This window comes from Gambusia affinis, linkage group LG14 (assembly GCF_019740435.1).
Source record: "Gambusia affinis linkage group LG14, SWU_Gaff_1.0, whole genome shotgun sequence".
In the NCBI taxonomy this organism is placed as follows: domain Eukaryota; kingdom Metazoa; phylum Chordata; class Actinopteri; order Cyprinodontiformes; family Poeciliidae; genus Gambusia; species Gambusia affinis.
The window spans coordinates 11087791-11101998 of record NC_057881.1 but is presented as its reverse complement, the minus strand read 5'-3'; the positions used below and the strand labels follow the sequence as shown (position 1 = coordinate 11101998).

The 14208-nt window shown below is 38.6% G+C and overlaps 1 protein-coding gene across 1 annotated transcript in view; it reads right to left on the bottom strand.

Moving 5' to 3' along the window:
- trps1 (trichorhinophalangeal syndrome I) overlaps window positions 1-10315 on the bottom strand; it is a 181060-nt gene extending 170745 nt beyond the window's left edge. Inside the window, exon 1 of the mRNA XM_044139382.1 lies at window positions 10199-10315. The gene's annotated coding sequence lies outside the window, so the exon portion shown is untranslated. The remainder of the gene's footprint in view (window positions 1-10198) is intronic.
- Between the last annotated feature and the right edge of the window lie 3893 nt (window positions 10316-14208).

Genomic DNA, 14208 nt, shown 5'->3' with positions numbered 1-14208 from the left:
GGCCCTCCAGCTGTGTGTGGCTGTTTTTTTTTCTTCTTAAATATGCAGACTGCATGTCAGTCTCCTGCTGAGGAGCTCCGTCTCTGTCTGACAGTACAAGTTATGCCTTTTAGCAAAGCAGAATTGGCCTCAATTTTGTGCTCATTCCTCTGATTTAGCGGGTTTTTAAAAGTACAAATTAGCCAGTTAGGAATCATGAGCGCACGTTTTTCCAAGAAGGAACATGGAGTGATTAAATAAAAGGAGAATAAAAAAAATAAATAAATAAAAAGGTTGCATGGAGGGGTTTCTCGTCATTGCTTTATAGCTTTTAATGAGAATCTGAGGTTTGTTAAGATGATTCATCAGTGTTTTAGAAAGTTCTCAGATCACAGGACTAATGCATGCAGATGTCAACTTCATTTTCAAACCCTTTAAACATCAATTATGAAATAAAAGTGTGCAAAAACAACAATACTTTATGAAGCCATAAAATTACACCAAGATAAACCAGTTTGATTTTAAAAATTGTGAATTTATTTTACAATTTTTATAAATCTAAAAGGGAGCATATATGGTCAACATTACTCACTTTAATATCCCTAAAAAAAGGAAGCAAATAACCTGATTTTGTATAATTTTGGGCCAAGAAAAAAAATCCCCAAACATTAAGCATCACACATTCCAAAGACTCATCCTCTGAAAATGGAGGTTGGCAGAACAGCAAGCCTAGTCGGGTACAGTTGTCCACCTAAACTGAACGCTAGTCAAGAGTCCTGGTAACGATGGATGAGCCGCACAGCTCAGGTGGCAGAATGCATCATAAGGATATCTACTGACTGCACACTTCTTAAAACTGCCTTATAGAGAGAAACATGGTGGAGGCATGATTCTTTTTCCTGCAGGGTCAGGGAAGCTGGTTACAGTTGATGAGAAAATAAATGGAGGGATGTTAAAAAGAAAAACAAAGAATTGAGCAGATGTTCACCTACGAGCAGGACAACAACCCTAAAGATGCACCTAGAAATACAATGGTTTAGCTGAAATCATATTCATTTATCAATTCAAATCAAACAAAAAAAAAAGGAATCTTAATTGATCCTAAAAGTAAATGGCTGAGTCAAAGTTGCAGATGCTCCTCATCCAATGTGACTGAAATTGACCTATTTTGCAAATAACAGAGAAATAAATCAATCGGTGTATTTGCACAGATGCATATCTGGAACACATTTAAAATTTTGCAACAAATTATTTTATTATACTGATAACCTAATCTAAATTTGTATGATCTGGATACAACGGATGTTTCTAATTATCTAGTAAGAGTCTTTCTGGTTACATTTTGTGTGGAAGAAGATCAAACACGTACAAAGTAATAATCAGTGCAAGTTGAAAAGGGGTCACATCATGTTGAGCATTTTTCAACATGCAGCAGACGCAGACATTAGCCTTTTTTTTTCCCACAAATTTTTCCTCCATGTCAGTCTCACACAACCATGTTTGATTTATTAAACACAACATCCATATTGCTCATTTAAAAGTAGCGCTGCCCACACACACTTTCCTGTGTGTGCCTGCCTGCATTCACCTGTTCCTTATAAAGCTAATTTAGTGCAGTTCTCACTTAGCTGTATCAAATCGGCTTGTGTGTGTTCCTAATTTGTTAAAATACATAGCTGTGAGCAACGCAAACTTATAAACATGGGCCCACCGGAGACCGTTTTATTGAGTTCAACAGAAAAACTTTCCGACAGCGAAGGATCGCACAACATAAACAGCAAAATGAAAACAAATACATGTCTGCAACTAGATACCAAACAACCAGCCTACTATTTTCTGTCTCTGTGTTTCACATTCGAAGTAATGCAATAAAGATTTTGTTTTTAAACTGCCCTAAAGCTCAGGGAAAAATATGTTTTGAACCAAGAACTAAACTAATGGTGTGCAGAAGTTATTATTCGTTCTTGTGGACTCACTATTACACAAATTAGTAAATTTTGATAAGTTTTCAACTATACCACAGTTAATTTCAATATAGTGCATAAGATGCATCATATCAAGTCTTGAAAATTAGTTCTGGGTCTTAAAGTGAATCAGTATTAATATTCTGCTGTCGTCGGTTCAGATTTAGCACACAAAAAGATGCGACTGTTTTCAATTAATCCTGGTCCCAAAAACAAGAAGGTCTTCACAAAAACACACACGAGAAGTTTGCCGGTTCAGAATAAACTTGCTGGTGTTGTAAAGCAAAACAAAGAAAAAAATAACTCCTGTGGAGGTGAAATAAAAACGGAAGCTGGATAATAACCTCAACTTTCAATCATGTGGAAGAGAAAAGGTAAAGAAGTTCTGATGCGAATTCGGACTGTCGCAGAAAGATAAAAATGAGAAAAAGTGTGTCTTTGGTTTTGTTAAATTGGAAAACATGAGATATTGTCTGACATGCCGAGCGGGCTCTGATATTGAGGATTTGCAGCTTGTTCTGTTCAAGTATGAACAGGGAGCCGGGGACAAACAGCTGCAGCTGCTGGTTCAGCTGCTGTTCCGTCACATTTTTCCTTCTGTATGTTACTTCTTATTGAACCGTTTGTTGCTGATGGAGCCCACCCTAAAACATTCACAGATAGGCAAAAACATCTCCTCTTTATCAGTTAAGCAAAAACAAATGAAGCGGAAATCTTTCTGCAGTTTGTATTATTTTTATTAACTTTGGACTTTTTTTGCCTTTAACTTTCTGATGCATAAATCTTTGGGGAGTGAAACTGGAAAGTTTACATTAATCTAAAACGTAACTTAACCTTGGTTCCTCACAAAAATATGCATTCAGTTTTTATTTCTTATTGTGAAATAAAAAATGACTGAAAATGTGTGACTTTTAGATAACTTCAATCATTAACCTGAGAGCATTTTAGTAAAATTAAATAATTTATCTTATCAATTAATTCATAAACACGTCACACATTTAAAAAAAATAATTTGATAAATTTATAATAGCTTAATTTTTAGCCTAGTTTAGTTAAAAACTCCCAGGTTTAACCATGAGAGATATGACTCTCTACCCAGGGTGCCATTTTTTAATGAAGCTGTAGAAGCACTTGACAAAAAAGCTTAAAATGTTATCTTCATTTGGTGCCAAAGCCACATTTTCTGTTTATTTTTTGTACACCCAATCAATGTGGAGTCATGTTGTGCAAAATGCAATACCAATCACGTGTTAAATAACTTTGGTTCTGGTAAAGTGATATTTTCCACTCTCGACACTAAAAATTAACATCGCTGCAGCTGTTTTAACTGATACCTTCCCTTTTATCCTTAGATTTTAAACAAATATCCGATGCTAAGTATTTATTGTTATTTTCTACAAAGTTTGTATTTTGTTTGTCCATCCATTTCTGATCAGTAGCAATGGAAAGACTTTTCCCTCTAACAGAAAAATAAAAAAAACTTTACTGAACAAAAAAGTGACTGTATAGGTCATTAAGTTAAACCACATTCTCACATACACACACACACACCTTGGAGCAGGCCAGTTACTGCTCGTTAGTTGAGGTAATGTTTACATAGCATTATCCCGTCCCCCACACACACATCCATACACGCTGTTATACATGGCTCCAACATGGGCACTCAAAAGTAAAAAAACAGAGCCATGGAAGGAGGGGAGCGAGCAGAGATCGAGATGTAAAGTTATATTTGAGTCAGATGTAATAGCTGTAATTATATTGGCGATATGGAAGGCCTGAGTCTGGGTCTGCAATGTGCATGGGTGTGTGCGTGCGTGTGTGTCTGCATTTGAACAAAGGGCCGCTTGTGTCAGGGGCCTGCTCACTGCAGCTCTTACCGTAATGATATTCCAACGCTTGCCGTTAGCATGCGTGCATATGCGTGTGTGTGTGTGTGTGTATCTGCATGATGTTGAGTCTAGAAGGGAAATGACTACCATGCCTTGCCAGAACCCCCAATCCCTCCTCCTCACTCCCTGAACCACACACACATATATGCACACGCACGCACACCACCACACCCCACGGTCCAGTCTTACACACTCACACACACAGGGGATTAGTTGTACCTGCATTATGCAGTTTGATATTTATGTATGAGGGGAAAAAGATGGGGGTGGTCATTTCCAGACTGATTAGGTGTGTGCGTAAAAGTAAGACACAGAGAACTTGCTGTCATCTTCCACTTCTGTCATCTGTTTTCCTTTCCATCTCTTTCTTTCTCTCATATCATTTCGCTTTCCCTTCTTTTTGAATGGTTCTTGATCTTGTTTCCTCCCTCCCTTTTGGTTCAGTCGGTTTCTTTTTATTTATAAAACAAAACGGGTCTCTGCACCGAGTGTGACTCTGCGCATCTGTGACGTCATTAGGTATGTGCACGATCCAGATGGATTTTCCACAGATGATCTCCACGAAGGGTGGATTGAAGAAGTAGCCGAGGTAGCATGCCAACTTGCTCTCTTTCTCACACACACGCCTGTGCTCACACACACATATTGCTGTTATTTTATCCACAGTCATATGAATCCTTTCACAGTGCATTAAGTCCAGGGGAAATATTTCTTCTCTCCCTCTGCCCTATCTATCTGTCTCTTAAGCTTCTTAAAGAGGTTCTTCTGCATTTGCACCAACAATCTCGAAACCATTTGTTTGAATAAAAAAGTAACAGTGATATTTAGCCTATTAAAGAAACATTTGTATATTTTTAGAGCCCATGTAGCACCAAAGCGCTGTACATATAACAATAAGAACAACAAAAATCTACAATAAAACCAAATATGCAAACATTTCAACATCTAAAAGCAATGTATAAAATCTTAAGCTGAAATCAGATGACTACAAAATAACTTTGCAGATACAATTAGTTACCCAATATAGTGACCACAACTGAAAAGGAATCAAAGAAATTCACTGGTCTCTTAACAGCTGTTCAATTTTAGCACAATCGATGCATCAGCCAATCACATTGCAGCAACTCACCACATTTAAATTTCTAAACAACGGTGACAACAACTTGGTTAACAACCGAATGGAGAAGAAAGGGAATGCGAGTGACTTAGAATGTGGCATCATTGTTGGTGCCAGATGGGCTTCTCTGACTATTTTAGAACCTGCTGATCTACTGGGATTTATGTTGGCACGACAGAGAACTGTTGAGAAAAACACACACAAAAAAATAATAATAAAAATACAGCTAGCAGTGTTCCTGTGGACCAAAATGCTTTGTTGACATTAGAAGACAATGTGCAAATTTCAGACGATAGAAAGGCAATGCCATCTCTTCAGCAACCAAAATTGTCACCAATTTCTAATAATGAAAAATTCTGACATTATTTCCTGATGTGAAGTTTCTATGAATTTGTCAGTTGGAATTTGCAAAGTACTAAAGGGTATTCTTAGAAATATTTATAAATGTACATTTAAGCTTTGCAAAACAAGTGCATCATTTTAAAACAAATGTTACAAACCTTTTATTTTCCCCTCAATTTTTTGATCCAGCCAGAAAAGCTCCAAGGCAAATCCTTCCACCAGCACAAAATCTATAATCATTAACATAAGTGCAATAAATAAGGAGAGGTGGACTTGATGTGAGTTTAGATAAGATCAAACGCAACAAGGAATTTAAGGAGGCCGCTAAAAAGCGACAGAAGGGCACACAAAGAAAAAAAATGAAGTAACAGAATGCACCGAGATTGAAAAACAAGAAAAAAACAAACAAACAAACAAAAAAAACGAGCACAATGTAGTAAGATAAATTTTGAATCCTAATGCTTTCTTTTACCGCAAAAAGATGTTTTTCTCTGTGGTTGCTACGTATTGTCAATATTCTGTTTCCAGTTTAAATGGTTTCAATTCTCTTTGGCAACAAGATGTGACTCAGAGTTGCAGTGGGGAAATTACAGAAAACACAAATGGATACAGTGTGAGGATAAATTATGCACTACATAAATTCAGCCAAGACTTGCAGTTCTTTATCATGGTTTGGATTCTTATCGATTGTTTTTACAGCATCTTGGTGTAGCCGAGCAGATTGTGTCAAATGACAGAAGTCACAGGCTTATTTGGGGTTTTAATTCAATTAGTTGGTGAAGCTCAACTCCAATTACACTAAATACACTCCATGTTTAAGGAAAGCACAGTCACACAAATGGTATAACTCTGGAGAAGTTGCTTTTGTGGTGCTTTTCTGTTCATTAGCTAGAATTCACCAAAACTTTTATAGATATGTAGAGTCAGCTGAATGATACAGCTATCATTGTTTTACCTGTCTGACATGGCCCACAAGGATCCAGTTTATGTCATGGATTTAAAAAATTTTTTCGACCCACTTGCAACAGACTGGCGACCTGTCTAAGGTGTATCCTGCCTCTCGCCCGGAGCGTCAGCTGGAAATTGGCACAAGCACCTCCCAACCCCACTAGGGACAAGGGTGTAAGAAACTGGATGGATAGATGGATTTCGATCCACATGCATTGACTCTGAGGGCATTTAAGAAAGCAGAATAAATTAAAATTCAGAGTAGGTTCAGGCTAAGAATGTGGATATCATGGGTCTCGGTTTCAGAAGGACAGGTAGCCAATGTCCTAAGTCAAGTTACTTCCACAACTTCCTCTGTAAACCAACCCTGTTACCAGGATTGTTTGAGTAAATCCTGAGTCTCACCAACTGTTTTGCTGAGACCTGGCACAAGAAAAGTGTCAGAAAGGCCACATCCTCTTCTAGAGGAGCCTGTAGATGTTGGAGAGCAATACTCTGTCAAAATATCTGTCAGGAGACAGTGATCAGACTGCGATTAGATGTCTTATCATTCCTGGTTTAATACTTTTGGTTGTAATGGTTTTTTGCAATAGTCAATTTATCTCAATATAATTTCAGCCTGCACATCACTCATATGACACAATGAAGACTAATTCTTTGTGTTGCACTTTGCTTTTGTGCCAGCAGCATGTTGTCAGAAAAGTTTGTACCTGAAGTGTTGTTGTACAGCAGAGGTGCCCATCAGGATGACCGCAATCTTCAGGTCGATTCAGAGAGTGTGATGAAGTCCAGTTTCCCATGTGAGGGGAGTGTGTGTCTCTGCCCATTACTTAGGACACCAGGGGTCAGTCCCTAGCAGGTGTTGTGTAAAGCTATTCTTTACTTTCATCTAGTACAAATAGTTTAGTTTAAGGTTTGGTTTTCAGACAGGAGCACTCCCACTGTAGGGAGGTAAATCATTGTGACTTAGATAGCTATTGTCCAAGTAGTGGCAATCTAAAAATTATGCTGTACAGTTTTGTATTGTTCCTTATACAAATCAACAAGACAAATAAAAGAAGAACTCCACAGGTGTCAGGGGAGCAGTAATGTAGTCTGTATCACATTTTGAGACTTTAAGCATCATATATTCATGTCTTTGTGGGTGTCCAGGCATAACTGGCTGCAGAGATGGTTCATTTGCAAAATACAGGGGATTATGTTTTATTTTAAATGACAGTTTTTCATCTGCTCAACAAGAATTTACACCAATCCTCTCATCAGTGTTATCTGCACATCATTTAATTAATCTAAATACATCTTTTGATTACTGCTGTGTTCAAAAATAAATGTAATTTCATTCATTCTATCCTATTCTGCATCAGAATACACTTAAACCAATACAAACGTAGTTGACATAGTAGCTAATTGTAGTTTTGTACTGTGAAGGTCATATGTGATGCAGTCTGCACTATCTGCAATGTGGAAGTCAAGTGGCATGGCTCTGAGCTCTAAAACTAGATTAAATATGGTAGTCTTTTCATTTTATAGAGTGTTCTCTACTGTCTACATCAATGATATTTTGTTCAAATAAAAATCATCTACTTTATATAACTTTAATTCTCTCTCAAATCACTTTCACACATTGACTTGGCATTGTGTTTTTGTGAAATATTTTTTGATATTCTCCTTATGGCATAATTAAGACTTCCAATTCCATTGGCCAGAAATGCACACTTTGAGGCTTGTTTATTTCAGTTCATATGGTGATCATGTTATCTATTTTCCATTGGTGAGCGCTTGTTAAGCCCGCTTTCTAAAAACAGGGCCCAGGAGGCAGACGAAACTTTTTAAAAGTTTATAAAGAAGAATACAAATAACAGTCCAATCCGGTCCATAATTTTGTCCAGTGTATATGAGGAATTAGAACACTGAAGGGGAAAACAGATTACAGGTGACCTGTGGATGTCTGTGCGGGAGATTTGATATGTTTACTATAGCTCGGGTTGTACTCTGCCAGGGAAGGATGGCTTTGGAGATGGTCCATGAGATGGTGCAATGCCTGCAGGCTGTAGAAGCTAACAAACGCAGGAAGAATGGAGTAGTGAAGCATTGGATGGCAGACAGATGATGTTGGGGGAGATAGGAGGTGCTTCAATGGTTGTAGGAAATGAACCAGAAGCTTTTGTTGGATTGGTCCTGGTATCAGAGAACAAGGAAACAGAGCCAAGTAACAGATCCGAGGTACATCACAAAGGTAACTTTAAAACAGATGAAATCAGATCAGCACACACGTAAACAAGGAAAAGAGTTACCACAATGGTGAACAGTCAGGGATCGAGCAATAATAACCAGCTCCTTTTAACTTCCAGATATCGAGGCAGATTGATTGCAGGTGTGCAGCCACACTCCTGCCCTCTGGTGGAACAGAGAATGCTGCTCCGTTGCTCCCTCTGGTGGCAGGTTGCAAATACACAAATACAACTCTCCTGACATCCTGCCACTTTATACATGTCGGTAGTAGATATAGACACTGGAGAAGAGTATACTCTATTTTTTTGAGTCATGGTCTCAAACAGAAAGCCACACACATCTTAATAATTACAGATGCACCTCATTCAAAAATTACAGATATATTTTTCAGTCCTTCTTTGAATTTGGACCAACACCAGTTAATTCTGTGCCTCACTTATCTTCATCCAGACTCTCCCTGATTTTCGTATCAAATGCATTTTTTCACCAGGCCCAGGAAAGGAGCTCCTGGCATTGTCTTTGACTCAGGGGTGGTTAAACACAAGGAATGCGACAGTTGTAGCCCATGTCCTGGTTATATCCGTTTGTGTTGGCTCTTGAAGTGCTGACTCCAGCTGCTGTCAACCTTTTGTGAGTCTTCTCCAAACTCATGAATGGGCTTTCCTTCACTAGCCTCTGAAGGCAAAAGTTTGCCTAGAGTACCTTATTTTACCACTCTGTTAACTTTCACTCAACTTTCCATTATTGTTTTTGAATAAGGTATTCAGCAATCAGATTCTTTAGCAGCCAGCTTGTATGAATTATCCTCATTGCATTTTGTCACCGACTGTCAGACAACAATAGAGTCAGCAGCTTTTCAAAATTTTGTAAGGGCCCGTCATACCATTTCTGGATTTCAAATTGTTTTTATTGTTCAAATATATGGATGGAATCTTTCAGAGAAAATATTTAAGATTTTCATTAGCTACACCCTATAATGCCTAAAGGGATCCATGATTGATTATAACAATAGATTTTGAGAAACATTTATTTTAGATGTAAAAACTATATTCTAAAAATACTGTTGACTGTTTTATATATTTAAATTAAATTATTGTCACACAGAAGTCAACATGTTGTTTACTCTTCAATGCAGCCTGGGTAGTTGGCATAAGCACAATGCAGAAAACCCAGAACAGGACATTTTTTGCACTGAGTAAAGTTCAACCATTTCGATTTGAACTGGGTTGCGGTGTAATAAAAGGCAATGTAGAAATGAATAGGACCAAACGAATGCAGAGGAGAAAGTTGACTGAAAAGGCCGTGTCGTAACTGTTGCTGCTTGGAAATGCTAACACAACACTGAAGTTTGCATCTGATTAAGGAAATTGCCAAAAAATAAATAAAGAAAGAACATATCTGGTTCCAAATACTGCAGAATAATCTCGAAAAAAAAATTTCAGCTTTCAAAGTAGAGCACATTAAATATCCTGACAGTAGTGAAAAAATAGTAGCCAATTCAGCCATTTCCCCAAATAAAACTCTACAATCTAAAGCCAACTTCCGTGTTGTAATGCATACCCGAAAGAACAGCACAGCTGCAAAAACATCAAAACAGCGTTTTTCAGAAGCAGATATGTGACAGAGGAGCCGTCACGAGCTGGGAAGTAGTTCTACAGTAAAGTCCGTGACAACATGCAAGCACATCCACGCCCACGCAAACATATGTAGCCTATCACACCACTTACTTTTTGGTTTCAGCATAGACTGGCGCGGTTCGTCGTGGGTGCACACGCGGGTAACCTGTCTCAGTTGTTATATCCATCCCAGCTTGCAATATCCAGTGTCAAACACTTTCCCGGCCCAGAAATTCAAACAAAACTATTTCCAGATTACAGCGCGCCAATAAGGAGTCATGTGATGACGCAATGACGTCAGCGGGACGTTTAATTAATTGAGCGTTTTCTATTAAATTTAGTATTTGTTTTTCTGGACACGTGAAATGGCCACTTTCAAAAAACGCGTGAACATGCCCACAGAGAAACGTCTCCAGAAATTTGTTATCAAATTTAGCAAGTATTTATAGCCTTATTTTATTTTATTTTTCCTTTCTTTCTTTTTAGCCCTTCATGTAGAGCTACATAAAAAAATAAACTAGAATATTGACGGGGGAAAATAAATATCATGATGTGTTATTACTCTGTCATGAATATTTCAGTTTTGCACGAATATTCACATATGTTTTCTTTAATAAATTAATTTCAAGCAATATCACAATGTATTGAAATGCAATATATTCTTGTGACAACTGGTTTAATATAGAAAAATTTTGTTTTGCCTCTGGCATACAAAATACAAATTATCTCAAGTTGTATTGGGATTTAGACATAGGAGAAACAAATGCTACAAAAGTAATCACCCAGTTTATAAACAAACAATATCAAACTAATAAAAATGTTGTACAAATGTTTTACCCTTTCAGAAGATTCCTAACCTCTCCAAAGATAGATTTAATTTTTCTAATTTTTAAAAAGTCAGCTCTAATTATGTTGGCCCACCAGAAAACTATTTCAGTGGTATATATTTTTTTCCTCCCTCCACATTTCAAGTGCATATTTCTTATTTTTCCCACATTTCTGCAGTGCACTTCAGCTTAATGAGGTCAACATATAACCAGTGTCCTGTTTACTCGATTATTGCAATGCTCATCATTTTTAAAAATATAACCAAAATGTTATGTAGACAAACAACATTTTCTATAATGGCAAAAACTTTATTTTGTTTATTCATAGTAAATATATATATATATATATATATATATATATATATATATATAAAATTCCCTTCTCACCCACCGCGGGTGGTGATTCTTCTTCCTCTTAGCTCGGGTCCTCTACCAGAGGCCTGGGAGCTTGAGGGTTCTGCGCAGTATCTTGGCTGTGCCTAGGACTGCACATTTCTGGACTGAGATGTCTGATGTTGTTCCTGGGATCTGTTGTAGCCACTGTTCCAGTTTGGGGGTGACTGCCCCGAGGGTCCCGATGACCACAGGCACCACTGTGGTCTTCACCTTCCAGGCCCTCTCCAGTTCCTCCCTTAGGCCCTGGTATTTCTCTAGTTTTTCATGCTCCTTTTTCCTGATGTTGCAGTCACTTGGTATTGCCACATCCACCACAACGGCTTTCCTCTGTTGTTTATCCACCACGACTATGTCTGGTTGGTTCGCCCTCACCATTTTGTCTGTCTGGATCTGGAAGTCCCACAGGATCTTAGCTCGGTCATTCTCCACTACCTTCGGGGGTGTATCCCACTTTGATCTTGGGGGTTCCAGTCCATATTCTGCACAGATGTTTCTGTACACTATGCCTGCCACTTGGTTGTGTCGTTCCATGCAGTGACGTGCGGTCAGGGGAGGCAGGTGAGGCAGTGCCTCACCAGCCATCATGGAAAGAAAGAAAATATATAATCATAAAGTAATTTAAATTGTTTTATTCATCCGGTGGTTTGTACTAAAAAATATTTATTTTTCATGTAGCTTCACCAATTTCGATTTTTATTTGTTCAAAATCGCTGAATTTTCTTATTTTCCCATTCAAATGCTTGGAAGCGATGCCGGTGAGGCAGCAGCGAGCTCTGCCTCACCTTGGATTGCGCAACCCCTGGCTCTGCGCTGGCTGCTAAGCGGAGAGAGCATGTTGCTGTACGGCGTCAATAAAATGGTTTAAACAAATTTAATATGTGAACTTATTTCCAATAATTTAGCTTATGTATATAATGTACAGTGCTTTTTGTCACCAACTGTGTTTGTGTAACGTGTTTCGTGTAATGAGCGATTATAAACGGCAGAGAACAGGTTCGAGGTGAGGCAGGCAGTTCTCTTGCCTCATGGCAGGGGGCGCTCAAGATCCCAGACGTTCGTCTTGTTCACTCCTCAACTGCCGAGTAAGTGACAGCGAGCTAGGCTAAACGATTCGGGAAGCAAGTCAAGTGCAGCGATAGATTATAATAGAGATAGTGATTTTTTTCCTCTCACTTATCCCGACTTTCGACATGGATCATCCATGTAAGACATGTAAGACAGTAATAACATTTATTTTGTTTTGTTTTTTAAGGAAATGTGTGTTTTGTGAGCTACAGTTTGTATGTGTAAGGATGCAGAAGTGAAACATAACCTGTAAACTGCTGTCAATCTATGCATCTATTTGCAAATCTGATTCTGATGACGTCAGTGCCTCACCAGGTATGAACCTCACCGCACGTCACTGGTTCCATGTATTCTTTCCCTGCCAGTACCTTGCACCCTGCTGTTATGTGTTGGACTGTCTCAAGGGCCTCCTTGCACAACCTACACCTTGGGTCTTGTCTGGTGTGGTAGATCTGGGCCTCAATTGCTCTGGTGTTTAGGGCCTGTTCCTGGGCGGCCATGATGAGGGCCTCTGTGCTGTCCTTCAGTCCAGCTTTTTCCAGCCATTGGTAGGACTTTCTGATGTCAGCCACTTGTTATTTGCGGTGGTACATCCCATGCAGGGGCTTGTCCTCCCATGATGGTTCCTCCGGCACCTCAGCTTCTGTTCCCCATTGTTTGAGACATTCACTGAGCACATTGTCTGTTGAGGCTTTGTCCCTGATGTATCTATGGATCTTGGATGTCTCGTCTTGGATAGTGGTTCTCACACTCACTAGTCCTCTGCCTCCTTCTTTGCGGTTCGTGTATAATATATATATAGCATATATATATATATATATATATATATATATATAGCATATATATATATATATATATATATATATATATATATATATATATATATATATATATATATAAAATTCCCTTCTCACCCACCGCGGGTGGTGATTCTTCTTCCTCTTAGCTCGGGTCCTCTACCAGAGGCCTGGGAGCTTGAGGGTTCTGCGCAGTATCTTGGCTGTGCCTAGGACTGCACATTTCTGGACTGAGATGTCTGATGTTGTTCCTGGGATCTGTTGTAGCCACTGTTCCAGTTTGGGGGTGACTGCCCCGAGGGTCCCGATGACCACAGGCACCACTGTGGTCTTCACCTTCCAGGCCCTCTCCAGTTCCTCCCTTAGGCCCTGGTATTTCTCTAGTTTCTCATGCTCCTTTTTCCTGATGTTGCAGTCACTTGGTATTGCCACATCCACCACAACGGCTTTCCTCTGTTGTTTATCCACCACGACTATGTCTGGTTGGTTCGCCCTCAACAATATATATATATATATATATATATATATATATATATATATATATATATACATATACATATATGCCATTTTGTGGAATTGAGGCTTACCATGACCAAGTTACAAGATTACTATTGAATGACCCCACAGTATGATCCATTTTCACTCCAAAGGCACCTGTTTCCATTCTCAGGTTGGCCTGTTGACAGGAAGCTCTCTGAAAATCAGTCTGAGGTTGCACTTCTGCAGTATCCATCACAACTGAACAGAGAGCTAAATTTTTCTTGTCTTTGTCTTCTTTTCTCCTTTACTGTGTATCTTCCTCCTGTTTTCCTTCTTAATCCGTCTTTGATTATTTTGCCCTATGTCTGTTTTGATTTTCCTTTTACCCGTTTTGCCACTTTATGAGGGGGAAAAAAAAAGACACAGTGGCACCAGAACTGGAGACAAATCTAAATTTTCATTGAACACCAAAGAAAGACTTTAAATATTCATAGAGCAGCATGGTTGCACATTCTGAGTTGGACCAATATGTTTCTTTTCATTATGTTTTGTTCCC